Source organism: Humulus lupulus, chromosome 3 (assembly GCF_963169125.1).
Source record: "Humulus lupulus chromosome 3, drHumLupu1.1, whole genome shotgun sequence".
Classification (NCBI taxonomy): Eukaryota; Viridiplantae; Streptophyta; class Magnoliopsida; order Rosales; family Cannabaceae; genus Humulus; species Humulus lupulus.
Window position 1 is genome coordinate 253,893,243 of NC_084795.1, and position 13,218 is coordinate 253,906,460.

The 13,218-nt window shown below is 38.8% G+C and overlaps 2 pseudogenes; both read left to right on the top strand.

Moving 5' to 3' along the window:
* The window catches only part of LOC133825571 (exocyst complex component EXO70A1-like), a 106,557-nt pseudogene that overhangs the window by 60,841 nt on the left and 32,498 nt on the right, over positions 1 to 13,218 (top strand).
* Positions 9,917 to 12,972, top strand: LOC133823654 (conserved oligomeric Golgi complex subunit 7-like; annotated as a pseudogene).

Genomic DNA, 13,218 nt, shown 5'->3' on the forward strand with positions numbered 1-13,218 from the left:
TTATCTCTCTAACCCTAACATTGTATTTTGTGATTCTATTATGTTATTCATTGTTAGTATTGATGATTAAATGTATATAAATTAATCTTATCATCATTTAATCATTTAGTTAATTATATTCAAGATTAACATTCATATCATGAACATGTTTCTTTGAGAATTGCCATCATACTTAGAATTTGAATCTTGATCAACATCTAGGGTTTGGAATATTGCATTATTATCATAAATCATTGTTGATTTGGAAAGAGTAAAGCCATATATTCCCAACAATCAAAATCTTTATTTCAAATTACTTTCATTTTGTGTTTTTCATAATCAACAATGAGGGAAATTGGTTCAACTTCTACAACCTTCAAATCCTTGTTTCAAGATTTGGTTTGTGTTGGATACATAACCATGAAAGATCAAAGAAAGTTATATTTGGAAATGCTCTACATGAATGTGGATATGGATTCAAAGTCTTCATCAACAAAGGATGAGACAACTCAATGGGATTACATGCTTAAGGAGATTGGAATCATCAAGTTCCTTATTTCTAAATGTGTAGATTTCAAGAATTTGAATTAAATGTGTTTGCTGCCATATTTTTGTAAGCTTGAGATTATTGTTTATATTAAGAGTACAATGGTGAATGTTAATAAAAAATTCAAGGGTTATTGCTGTACTTGTTTTGTTTGTAAAGTTATTTATCATCATGGGAAATATGGAAATTATAAATTAACCATAATGAGATTGAGGTCAATACAATTGATGATGAGATCTTTGTGACCTTAATTGAATTTAATGCATTTGATGAGGAATGTATGATAACCCTACAGAGAATGGACACGGTTCATGCATGTAGTGATGAGACTAATTCAACCTTAATAGAAGGTGAACATGTCAATGCAATTGATGGTGAGATCATTGCAACCTTGAGTGAAGTTAATGTAACCCAAGGAAAGGTGCAAGGATGGTGGTATGATACTTGTGCCACAATTTATGCAACCTATGATAAAACTCTTTTCAAAACCTTTGAAAGTGCAAAGGTGGGACTTGAAGTCCAAATGGGAAATGAAAAGAGATTCAAGGTACTTGGAAAGGGCTGCATTGATGTGTTCTTCACAAATGGAAAGAAAGTGATCCAAATCAATGTTTTCTATGTTCCTGATATGACTAGAAATATTATGAGTGGAAATCTATTGAGTAAATCTAATATCAAAACGAAGTTTGAATTCGTTAAACTCACTTTGACTAAGTTGGGTACTTTTGTGGTAAAGGGTTATACATGTGATGGAATGATTAAATTTTGTGCTCTTGATGGTGACAATAATTATATGGCATCTAAATCTTGTAATGTAATTAATTCTAATTCTATTACTTTGTGGCATAATAGACTTGCTAATATAGGTTATAGCACAATTAAAAGAGTTGTTAAATGTGGATTAATTAATTGTGATGTGAAGAAGCATGGTAAATGTGAATTATGTGTTAAATCTAAATTGTAAAGAAACATTTTCCGAGTGTAGATAGAAGTTCAAACTTGCTAGATTTAATACATAGTGATTTATGTGAGTTTAATGGCATGTTGACTAGAGGAGGAAATAAATACTTCATGAATTTTATAGATGATTTCTCTAGGTATAATTATGTGTAGTATGAGGCATTTAATACATTTAAAATCTATAAAGTTGAAGTAGAAAATCAATTGGAAAGGAAAATAAAGACTCTTAGAAGTGATAGATGTAATGCCCTGAAATCCCTAATGCGGTTTAATGGTTGGATTAGTAGGCCGAGAGGGCCATAATTGACTTATTATGCCATTAAATGATTATGTGCATGTTTATGAGAATTATATTATAATATGATGTTAAATGCATGCATGTGGGTCCACATTTTATTATAAGGGAATTTTGGTAATTTGGCCTGTTGAAGGCATATTTATATATTTTTGTGCATGTTTGTGATTTATGGATGAGATCCCATTATTATGTGGATATGTTCGAGCTATTCGGCATGAGACGATCTTAGGATGCAAGTTAGCAGTTTTGTCATAACGAGGTCAATTATTCGGATATTGGATAATGATAATGATTATTTGAGGATATATTGGGAGTTAGTGAGATCTGGAGGAAATTCTGGGAGTTTTGACTATTTTGTCCCCTAGGGCGTTTTTGGGACCCCGAACATTTGGATTTATTTGAGATTACCTAAGCTTGAAGTAGCCTGTCAGAAAGAAAACTACGTTCAAACACTTCGACTCTTTCACCCGTTATTTCTTTTTACCGTTCGTTGTAATTTCGATGGAAACTTGGGCTTTAGGAGTCAGAATCAAGCAAGGATCGAGACATAGCAATCCTAGGAAAGATTAGAAGCTTCTTGACTAAAGGATTTAGCGAGAAAAAACTTAACCTAAGGTAATCCAAGCTTTAAGTTTTGAGTTTCAGAGTTTCTAAGCTTTGATTTGGATTTTGTGTGTTGATGAATCTTTGATTTGTTTGAGCCTCATGATTTGATGATTTTAGATCATTGGGATGTTTGGGAACTTTGATTTTTGGATTTGGAGATGTTTAAGTAGGTTTTTGGAAGGATTAAAAGGTGGAAAATCGGGGTTATGGCTGAATTTCTAGGTGGGGTCGCGACCCTATTCTTGGGCGCTGTGGCCTGAGCATGGTGCAGATGGGTGGTGGAGTTGAGGGGCCTGGGGGTTGCGGCACTAGGGAAGTAGGGCCGCGGCGCTTGCTTCAGCCAGCTCTGTCTTGGCTGGGGGCCGCGACTCAGAGTGATGGGGCCGCAGCGCTTGAGGGTTTTTGTGGCCAAATAAGTGTTTTGAAAATGGGAACTCAAACCTTAGGCCTCGGGATCGTTCCTACTACCCGGTTTAGTAGGATTCGATGTCCTGAAGGCTAGGTCTTGGTTCGAGAACCTTTGTTATTCAATTTATTGATGGAATTCCATATTTGGTTATGACTAGGTGACCGCTAAGGAACTAATAGACAGATCGTTCTCAATGGTCGTTCTTTTACTAATTCTCGCTCGAACCAGCGGTAAGAAAATTGCACCCTATACGTGACACGCATGGTTATTCTTGAGGCATGTTGATTTTTAAATGTGGACGTTGATTGCATATCGAATGCTTAGCAAATCTTGCTCATTTTTGTATGGCACTGACTCATTAGTCAGAATTGGCAAGGGTGTCGGTATTAACTGTGAAGCTGTGACTCATTAGTCAGGATCGACAGTAGTATTGAGCACTGGTCACATGGTATTGACTCATAAGTCAAGAACGGTCTTAGCGTGTTTAACACAAGCCGATAATGATTAGATCTAATTGACATTTGCATTAAATGACTCAAATGAGCATTAATGTCGGACCGACCACAAGTTCGATGAAAACTAAAAGCGCTTGTCTAGCCAAAGGCTAGTCACTTAGAGTCAGGGCCAGAGAGCCCCAGTGACTATTTAGTCACATGGTTGTGGGTGCCGAGACCAAAGTGACTACCCATCAGTCACTCATTTGATTAGAGCCAGGGCCAGAGAGCCCGAGTGACTGTTTAGTCACATGGCTATGGGTGCCGAGCCCCGTAGTGAGTTGCTCGCCAGTCATTCATTATGGTTTACCAGAACCTCAAGTGTTAAATCACTCATCTGATTAGAGCTATAAGCTCCTTCATGGTTAACATAACCACAAAGTGATATTCTCTCATCTGTTTAGGGCTATAAGCTCTGTATGATTATAATGATAGTCATTTGATAATATTTATATGCATTATTGAGTTTTCTTGCTGGGCTTTGGCTCATGGGTGCTATGTGATGCAGGTAAAGGGAAAGAAAAGCTCACCCAGCCTTGAGTGGAGAGCTTAGGTGGTGATGTGTACATATGCGGCCGCTTGACCACCACGGCCAAGGAGTTTCTCAGAGGGACTAGGGTTTAACCCTAATTTTTCCGCTTAGGTCAGCGAGTTGTAAATTTAAACAGTAATGACCATTTTCGATTTTAAATAACTTGTAAATGTTTTGATGGGCCCATGACCAGTTTTATGTTTTAAATAAAATATATCATCTCCTTTTGATTGTTTTTCCACCTCAACCTATTAATAACTCCTAGAAGCACGTTTATAACCAAATAACTCGATTAGCGAGTTAAGCACGGTTCAAAGTTCACCGTAATGGTCTTGGAGTAACCAGGGCGTTACGACTTGGTATCAGAGCTACCAAGGTTTAGGGTTCCTGTAAACTAGCTGGGCATGTACACTCACCACTGAAGACAAGCTCGACTCATGGTTTGGTAACTATTTATGTAGTTATATATTTAACTGCTTAAATATAGTATAAATGCTTTACCTGTTTACATGGGATACCTGGATAAGGCTATGCCTTAATACTGTATCATCAGCAACAGTGTGCTAAATAGTACTGATATTGCTAGAACATACTCATTATTATTGTTCATTGTGAACTATTATCTAATACATGTTAAGTGCTAAATGCGATAATCATGTATCCATTTGTATACTTGTATAACTGTGGAATTTGGTGATTATATGTTGATCTTGGACCGTGAGGTGGCAAGAGGTTTTGTTATTACTGCTTAACTGGCTCCATTGATGATTTTAGCAAGGTTTAAGTGATAAGAATGATTCCAAGATAGACAGATTCCTCAGCTAGCCAGGGTGATCAAGGCCAAAACACTAATCAGGGTTAGGAGAATGACCATGGTTAGATTCCACAACCAGCTCCTGAGAACTGGCAGCAATTATTTAATGATCTGTAGGCTATAGTATTGAGGCAGAGAGAAAAACTCCGCCTTCTGAGACAACAGTAGGTTCCTGCAGTAGCCAGTGTATCTGAGGCACCTCCTGTATCGGTGCCAGCAGCTCCCTGAGGTTGGTAACAAATGGGAGCCTCTCTATGAAAGGTTCAGAAAGCAGCAACCTCCAGTTTTTGAAGGCAGTGCAGATCCTGCTAAAGCTGAGCAGTCGATGAGCATGATTACCACCATCCTGGACTTCATGAGGGTGGCTTGTGCCACGTATATGTTTCGAGAGGACGCTCGAATTTGGTGGGAGGTTATATCCCAGACTAGAAACATCAATGCTCTGAGTTGGGAAGAGTTTCAGACTCTGTTCAACGAGAACTATTATAATGATGCCATCAGGGCAGCAAAGGCTGAGGAGTTCATCAGGTTACTTCAAGGGAGTTTGTCAGTAACTGAGTATGCCCTGAAGTTTGATCGATTGGCAAAGTTTTCCATGGAGCTGGTGCCCACTGATGGGTCTAGGAGGGAGATATTTCTCCAGGGGCTACAGCCTAGATCAGCCTATGATGTTCGCATAACCATTATGGCTGGGGTTACTACCTATGCATAGGTGGTTGAGAAGGCACTCACAGCTGAGAGTATAAAGATTAAGATCTGGCGAGATAACGCAGTCAGGAAGGAGTTTAGGAGAACAGGTTCTCCTTTTGTGGGTTCAAGTAGGGGTGGAGGCCCCAGTGACAAGAAGAGAAAGGTTCCTGACACCTTCCCAATTCCAGGTCCTAATAGGCGGCCCCGTGGTATTTCAATGGGTCGTGAAGGTGGTAGTGAAGCCTGGAAGACTCGTCCTCAATGCCCTAGATGTAAGAGGCATCATTTAGGAGAGTTTAAGGAAAATGCCTGCTTTTTGTGTGGAGCAGTGGGTCATTTTAAGAAAGATTGCCCTAAGGTAAGAAAGGAAGAACCCAGGAAAGTGGACAGCTCAGCCCTAACTCAAGTGTTCGCATTGACACAAGCAGAAGCTGAGGCTTCTCCCTCAGTAGTTACAGGTCAGATTCTTAGTGTTGGAACCCCTTATAATGTTTTGATTGATTCTGGTGCTACACATTCTTTTGTTATTAGTAGTATTATTGATAGACTTTGTAGACCCAGTGATTTTTATGCTATGGGGTTTGGAACTTTATTACCCACTGGGGAGTTGGTAGTATCCAGGACGTGGGTCAGATCTTTGCCAGTGACAGTGGAGGGCAAAAAGTTGTCAGTGGACTTGATAGAGTTAGTTATGACTGACTTTGATATGATTCTTGGTATGGACTGGTTAGTGAAGTATGGTGAAATCATTGATTGCAGAAGGAAGATGGTCACCTTTGAGCCTAAAGGTGAGGATCCTTTTGTGTTTGTTGGTACTGTGCATGGACCTCACATACCTATGATATCTGTATTGAGGGGTAGAGATCTAATGCAATGAGGTTGCATTGGGTTCTTAGCTAGCGTGGTTGTTACCACTCAGGTCATGTCAGTGAGACCAGATTAGTTTGTGAATTCCTGGATGTGTTTCCAGAAGATTTGCCAGGGTTACCACCACATAGAGAAATTGAGTTTGTGATAGAATTGGCACAAGGGACGGAGCCAGGTCTAGAGCACCTTACAGAATGGCCCCAGCTAAGTTAAAAGAATTAAAGGTACAGTTGTAAGAGCTATTGGATTTGGGTTTTATCAGACCTAGTTTTTCACCTTGGGGAGCGCCAGTTTTGTTTGTGAAAAAGAAGGATGGTTCTTTGAGGATGTGCATTGAATACAGAGAACTGAATAAGTTAACAATCAAGAACAAGTATCCTTTGCCAAGGATAGATGATCTGTTTGATTAGTTTCAAGGTAAAAATGTATTCTCAAAGATTGACTTTCGTTTTGGTTATCATCAGTTGAGGGTCAAGGAGGGAGATATACGGAAGATTTCTTTTTGCACCAGGTATGGGCATTATGAGTTCTTAGTCATGTATTTTGGATTAACTAATGCCCCAGCTGCTTTTATGGATCTGATGAACAGAGTGTTCAAGGATTATCTGGATCAGTTTGTGAACATCTTTATCGAGGATATCCTGGTTTATTCTCAGTTAAATTCAAAGCATGAATAGCATCTGAGATTGGTTCTACAGAGACTGAGGGAACACAGACTGTTTGCAAAGTTCAAGAAATGTGAGTTCTGGTTATCTCAGGTATCTTTTCTTGGGCATATTGTCAGTAAGGAGGGGATTAAGGTAGATCCAGCAAAGATTGAGGCAGTCAGAGATTGGCCAAGGCCAAAGAATGCTTCTGAGGTTAGAAGTTTCCATGGATTGGCAAGTTATTATAGATGTTTCGTGGAAAGGGTCTCTAAGATTGCTACTTCATTGACTGAGCTGACACCTAAGAATCAGAAATTTGTGTGGTCAGACATGTGTGAGAACAACTTCCAGGAATTGAAGCAGAGACTGATTACAGCTCCAATTCTGAGTCTTCCAACAAATCAGGAGAAATTTGTGATTTACTGCGATGCTTTACATCAAGGTTTGGGCTGTGTTCTGATGCAATCAGAAAGGGTAATTGCTTATGCCTCACGTCAGCTGAAGGAGTATGAAAAGAGATATCTCACTCATTATTTGGAGTTGGCGGCTATGGTCTTTGCTTTAAAGGTGTGGAGGCATTACCTTTATGGGGAGAGGTGTGAGATCTATACAGACCACAAGAACCTGAAATGCTTCTTCACGCAGAAGGATCTGAATATGAGACAAAGATGTTGGCTGGAGTTAGTAAAAGATTATGATTGTGAGATTTTGTATCATCGAGGAAAAGCCAACGTGGTAGATGATGCTTTAGGCTGGAAGGGTCTGGGGCAGATTTATGGTGCGAGGCTGATAGCCAGAGAACTAGCAGATGATGTGACTAGAGCTGGTATAGAGTTGCTGGTGGGCCAATTGGCCAATATTACGCTACAGTCTACACTGTTGGAGAGAATCAAGGAGGGTCAGTTGGGTGATCCACAGTTGATCAAGATCAGAGAGGATGTTTTGGCTGGAGCTTCCAGAGATTATTTAGTGTGTGAGATGGGCTTGTTGAGATACAAGGGTCGGATATGTGTTTCGTTAGACACTGCTTTGAGGCGAGCGATTTTGGTTGAATCTCATACTATACCTTACTCTTTGCATCCATGCACCACAAAGATGTATCAGGATGTGAGGTCATTGTATTGGTGGCCGGGGATGAAGAGGGATGTAGTGGAATATGTGGCTAAGTGCTTGACATGTCAACAGGTCAAGGCTGAGCATCAAAGACCAGCAGGGTTATTGCAGCCTCTGGATATCCCAGAGTGGAAATGGGAGGACATCATGATGGATTTCGTGGTGGGGTTACCTAGGACTGTTGGTCAGCATGATTCCATTTGGGTGATAATGGATCGCTATACCAAGTCAGCTCATTTCTTGCCAGTGAGGACTACATATTCAGTTGATCAATATGAAGATCTCTATGTGAGAGAGATCGTGTGCCTCCATAGAGCACCGAGGTCGATCGTGTCAGATCGGGACCCCACTTTTACTTCCAAGTTCTGGGGGAGTTTACAGAAATCCATGGCAACACAGTTGAAGTTCAATACTGCTTATCATCCTCAAATAGATGGGCAATCTCAGAGGACGATCTAGATATTGAAAGACATGTTGCGAGCATGTGTGCTGGACTTTGGTGGATCTTGGAGTAAGTATCTACCTTTGTAGAGTTTTCCTACAACAACAGTTATCAATCTACCATTGGAGTTGTACCTTATGAGATGCTGTATTGGTAGGTGTTGACCACGATTTTGGCCAACGACAAATAGACGTCAAAACTACAGTAAGCCTTGAATATACGACACCAATAATTTTGTAGTGGTTCAGCCCCAATTTATTGGTAATAGCCTAATCCACTTGGAGTTGTGATATCTAAAGTCTACACTTAAGATCAGATGGACCTAAGCCAACTGAGTTTCTCGAGTGTAAGTAGAAAAATATAGAGTTTCTCTCTCTAGAGAATACAAGCTTTCTCTCTCTAAGCTCTCTCAGAAAATGCCCCAAGAACGCCCCAAGTAACAGTTCCAAAATCTCAAAATTAGAAAGACTCCAAGTCTCCAAAAGATCAGATCCTCAAAATGATGCCATGAGCTCTTTATTTATAGGCTCATGGATTGTACATGAAAAATATCTTGTTTTGACGGGGTCCTTGGTTGTATCAACCAACTTTAATTAATAAAATAATAAATAAATCCAAATTACAACAATATAGCTATTACTTCGAGATATCTGAGAGATTCGTGCGGTAGTTACGAGTGATTCGGGTTGAAGTTGTTACTGAGATTCTATAAAGAAGTCATTGGGTAGTTAACTCCTGAGATTCTGACACATCCAGTCGACTACTCCTTTAATTTGACATAGCTGGTTGGATGAAACCCATTTCTAAGATGACTGGTCGGCCATATCATATTATTGAAGTTACTGGTCGGCCAAAACACATTACTCACTACAACAATTATGCCCATATATTACATTAAAATATAGCATATTTTAATAAGTGTTATTGTCGCATGGTATTAGAAAAAGACACGGAAAATGGGCGGTAAATGAAATACACAGGCGCCAAATGAAACACAAAAGCAATAATCCCTAATTACTCTACACGCCTCCTCTGTTTCTCTCTCACACTCAGTAACTCTCTCTCTCTCTCACTCGTTCAATCTTTCTATCTTTCTCTCTGTTTGTTGCAGGTGTGTAACAAGGTGATGGGGCCTGCGGCTTCGGTCGTGTGACAGGGAGGCTCGACTCTTGGGTCTACGGCGTGGCTAGCTCGTGGGTGTGACGGTGCTTGCGGCGGTGGGTCTACGGCGTGGCTCGACTCGTGGGTCTACCACGGAGATTGACTTGCAGAGCAATGGTCCAGCAGGCTGTACAGGGAGGAGCTCCAGCTGCTTACGCCCAAGAAATGGAGAGGCTAACCGCTAAAGAATCCCTTCTTCTTGCTGTGAGTCTCAAGTTTTAAGAATTTGTGTATTGTAGTTGATAAGACCTAGCATTTGAGCTTTCAATTTGGGATTATTTATTTATTCAGTTTAAGGATTCTGGGGGTTTTTCCAAGCTTCAATTTTTATGGGATTTTTACTTGTTCAAGCTAATCAGGTCGCCATTCTTGGAGGGTCGGTGGGATTTTTTTCAGGGCTGATGTCTTCCACGCAGTAGTTGAGGTGAGTCTTTCTTTGATTTTTGTGATCTGGGTTTGCTTTGTTTTTGCGTTTTGTGTGTCTGGGTTCTTCATGTTTTTGTGATTTTTTTGATCTGGGTTTTCAGCTATTATGGAATTCGTTTCCAATTTCTCGTCGAATCGTTGTGTTATTGATTTGCATTGCACGACCTGTTTGTTAATTTCAATTCCGTATGTGTAATTTTTCTTCTTTGTGTTTTGAGTTGCTCCTTTTCTGTTTTGGTGTGTGATTGCTCTAATATGGAAATTTTAACGAGGTGAATGTAGATATTAGTTTTTTTTTGGATATTTGAGAACTACGATTGTGTAGTTTGTGCTACCTTTTGAGCTCAATCTCTTGGCAATGAGTTCATAGATTTTTGGAATAAATTACAAGAAGGCAGGGCACCCTTTTGGTTAAAACGTCTCGTTTTTACCTTTTCTGCTTAAAAATAAATGTAGATATTATGAATAGATTATTGCTAATGTGATCAATGGAATTACGTTGAGTTATATGCATGGATATACACACACATAATTGAAATAGTTGCCTAAATATATATATATATATTCTTCTTTGCAATATGTTGTAGAGCATTACTATAAATTATAGTAGCAGGTTCACATTGATATACCCACGTTTCAGTACATTTACTAATGTAATTGGCTTATATAATTTACATGGATAGACAGCTGTTGCCGGCTTAGCTTTGTTTATATGGTTTGAGATTTTAGCTTCTCACTTGATACATATGTATAACAATACTCTTATCTTCAAACAATTGGTTTTAATGTGCAGGCTGAAGGATCATCAGCTGAATCTATAGCTGCTCTGGCCAAAGTTGATACTGTTAAGCAGAGAATGGAAGCTGCTTATGAGACATTGCAGGTGGGTATTTGATCATAGAAGTTATAATCAGTGCAGTATTGGAAAATGTTGATGTTGCATTTGATTTACTCATTGATGGATCAACAGGATGCTACTGGGTTAACTCAATTAAGTTCAACTGTGGAAGATGTTTTTGCCAGTGGTGATCTTCCAAGGGCTGCAGAAACCTTAGCTAACATGAGGCATTGCTTGTCTGTTGTTGGGGAGGTAATATTTTTCTATAAATTGTTTTAACATTATACTCTACATTTGATATTTATAAATTTTGATGATTTTAACTTGATATTTTATTTATCGTTTTGCTCATTTTAGGTTGCTGAATTTGCTAATGTGAGAAAGCAACTCGAGGTCCTAGAAGATAGGCTAGATGCAATGGTGCAGCCACGTTTAACAGATGCATTATCCAGCCAGAAGGTCACCAAATATCTTACAGCACTTGTTTTGCCTATGGCTTGCTTTCTGTTCAATTTATCTCTTATTAATTCCTTTTAGTACATACCATACGCAACTTGAATAACTTACATCTATTATCATCCTGCAGATAGACATTGCTCAAAATTTGCAGGGTATTCTCATTCGAATTGGAAGATTCAAATCACTGGAGCTACATTACACAAAAGTTCACCTAAAGCCCATAAAGCAGCTCTGGGAAGATTTCGATTCAAAACAACGAGCTATTAAGCTTGCAAATGAGAAGACTGAAGCTGAAAGGCTGTCAAGCCATGAGTTTCAATCAAGTTCTTCGACAATTTCATTCGCAAGTTGGTTGCCAAGCTTCTATGATGAGTTGATTCTTTATCTTGAGCAAGAGTGGAAGTCGTAAATTCTTCTGACTATATTTTTTTTTAAGCACCGAGGAACATCTTGTTGATACAAAGAAGCTATCACTGAATTTAAGCACTGAGCTTAGACTGTCATCTATAGGTGTATGGTTGCTTTTCCTGAGGATTATAAAACTCTTGTACCAAAGCTACTGATTGAGACAATGGCAACTATTGGAGCAAGCTTTATTTCACGTATCAACCTTTCAATTGGAGAAGTTGTTCCTGAAACAAGAGCTTTGGGAAAAGGTTTGTACGGACTTGTTTTTATGGTGCTTTTAAATTTTGTAGGCATTTAATATTATATGATATCTTTCAATTGGACAAGCTTTAAGTCATGTAATTTTACTTTTGGCAATTTATAAATTATCCTATCTATGTGTTTCTTTTTATTCAGGTTTATTAGATATTATGTCTGGTGACATGCCAAAGGGAATTAAGATTCAGAGGAAACATTTGGAGGCATTGATTGAGTTACACAACGTGACATAGACTATTGCTAGAAATATTCAGCATTCCTTTTCAGATTCTTATCTTCGAGTTCTAATGGATACACTAAAGGCAGTGTACTTTCCCTTTGAATCATTTAAACAAAGGTAAGCAATCATAAACTTTTTTGCACTTCCACATTCTTCTAAAATATCTAGGTTTTTTTTTTTGAAAAATTTTTGCTGTTATTTTTTCTTCGTTATATACTAGATTCTGTAAATGCTATGTTCATTTTTTGATTAATGATTGAATATGTATATAAGGTATGGACAGATGGAGCGGGCCATCCTTTCTTCTGAAATTGCTGGGGTGGATCTCAGGGGAGCTGTTACTCGTGGTGTGGGTGCCCAGGGGATTGAACTCAGTGAAACAGTTCGCAGAATGGAGGAATCTATTCCCCATATCATTGTACTTCTTGAGGCAGCTGTAGAAAGGTGTATCAACTTTACTGGTGGTTCTGAGGCAGATCAAATAATTTTTGCTCTTGATGACATAATGTTACAATATATCTCTACTTTACAAGAGACACTAAGATCATTAAGAGTGGTCTGTGGAGTAGACCATGATGGTGTTGGTTCAAAGAAAGAGATGGGATCAGACAAGAGAGATGGCAACACTGCACGAAAAGTTGAATTGATTTCAAATGAGGAGGAATGGTCCATTGTTCAAGGGGCTTTGCAGATCCTCACAGTTTCAGACTGATGTGTTGTAAATCATTAAAGCAGAAAGGCAGAAAGAGAACATGGCTTCTCCTTCTCCTTCTCACCTCACAGCTATCCCACAACGCATCTCAAAACCCTCCATTTCCCACTGTAAGTAAATCTCTCTCTTTCTCTCTGTATATATAATATATATACATATATATATGACACTACTATTACCCTTAAGATGAACTAGTATGAGAAATAACTTAAACCCTTAATTTCATTGCTAAATTTTTCCTTAGTATATGTAAGATTTCTATGAATTTTAGAAGCTGCAATCCATCACGTAATAGTTTGTTTACACCTCATGGTTATTTTCAATAGCATTATTCTAGT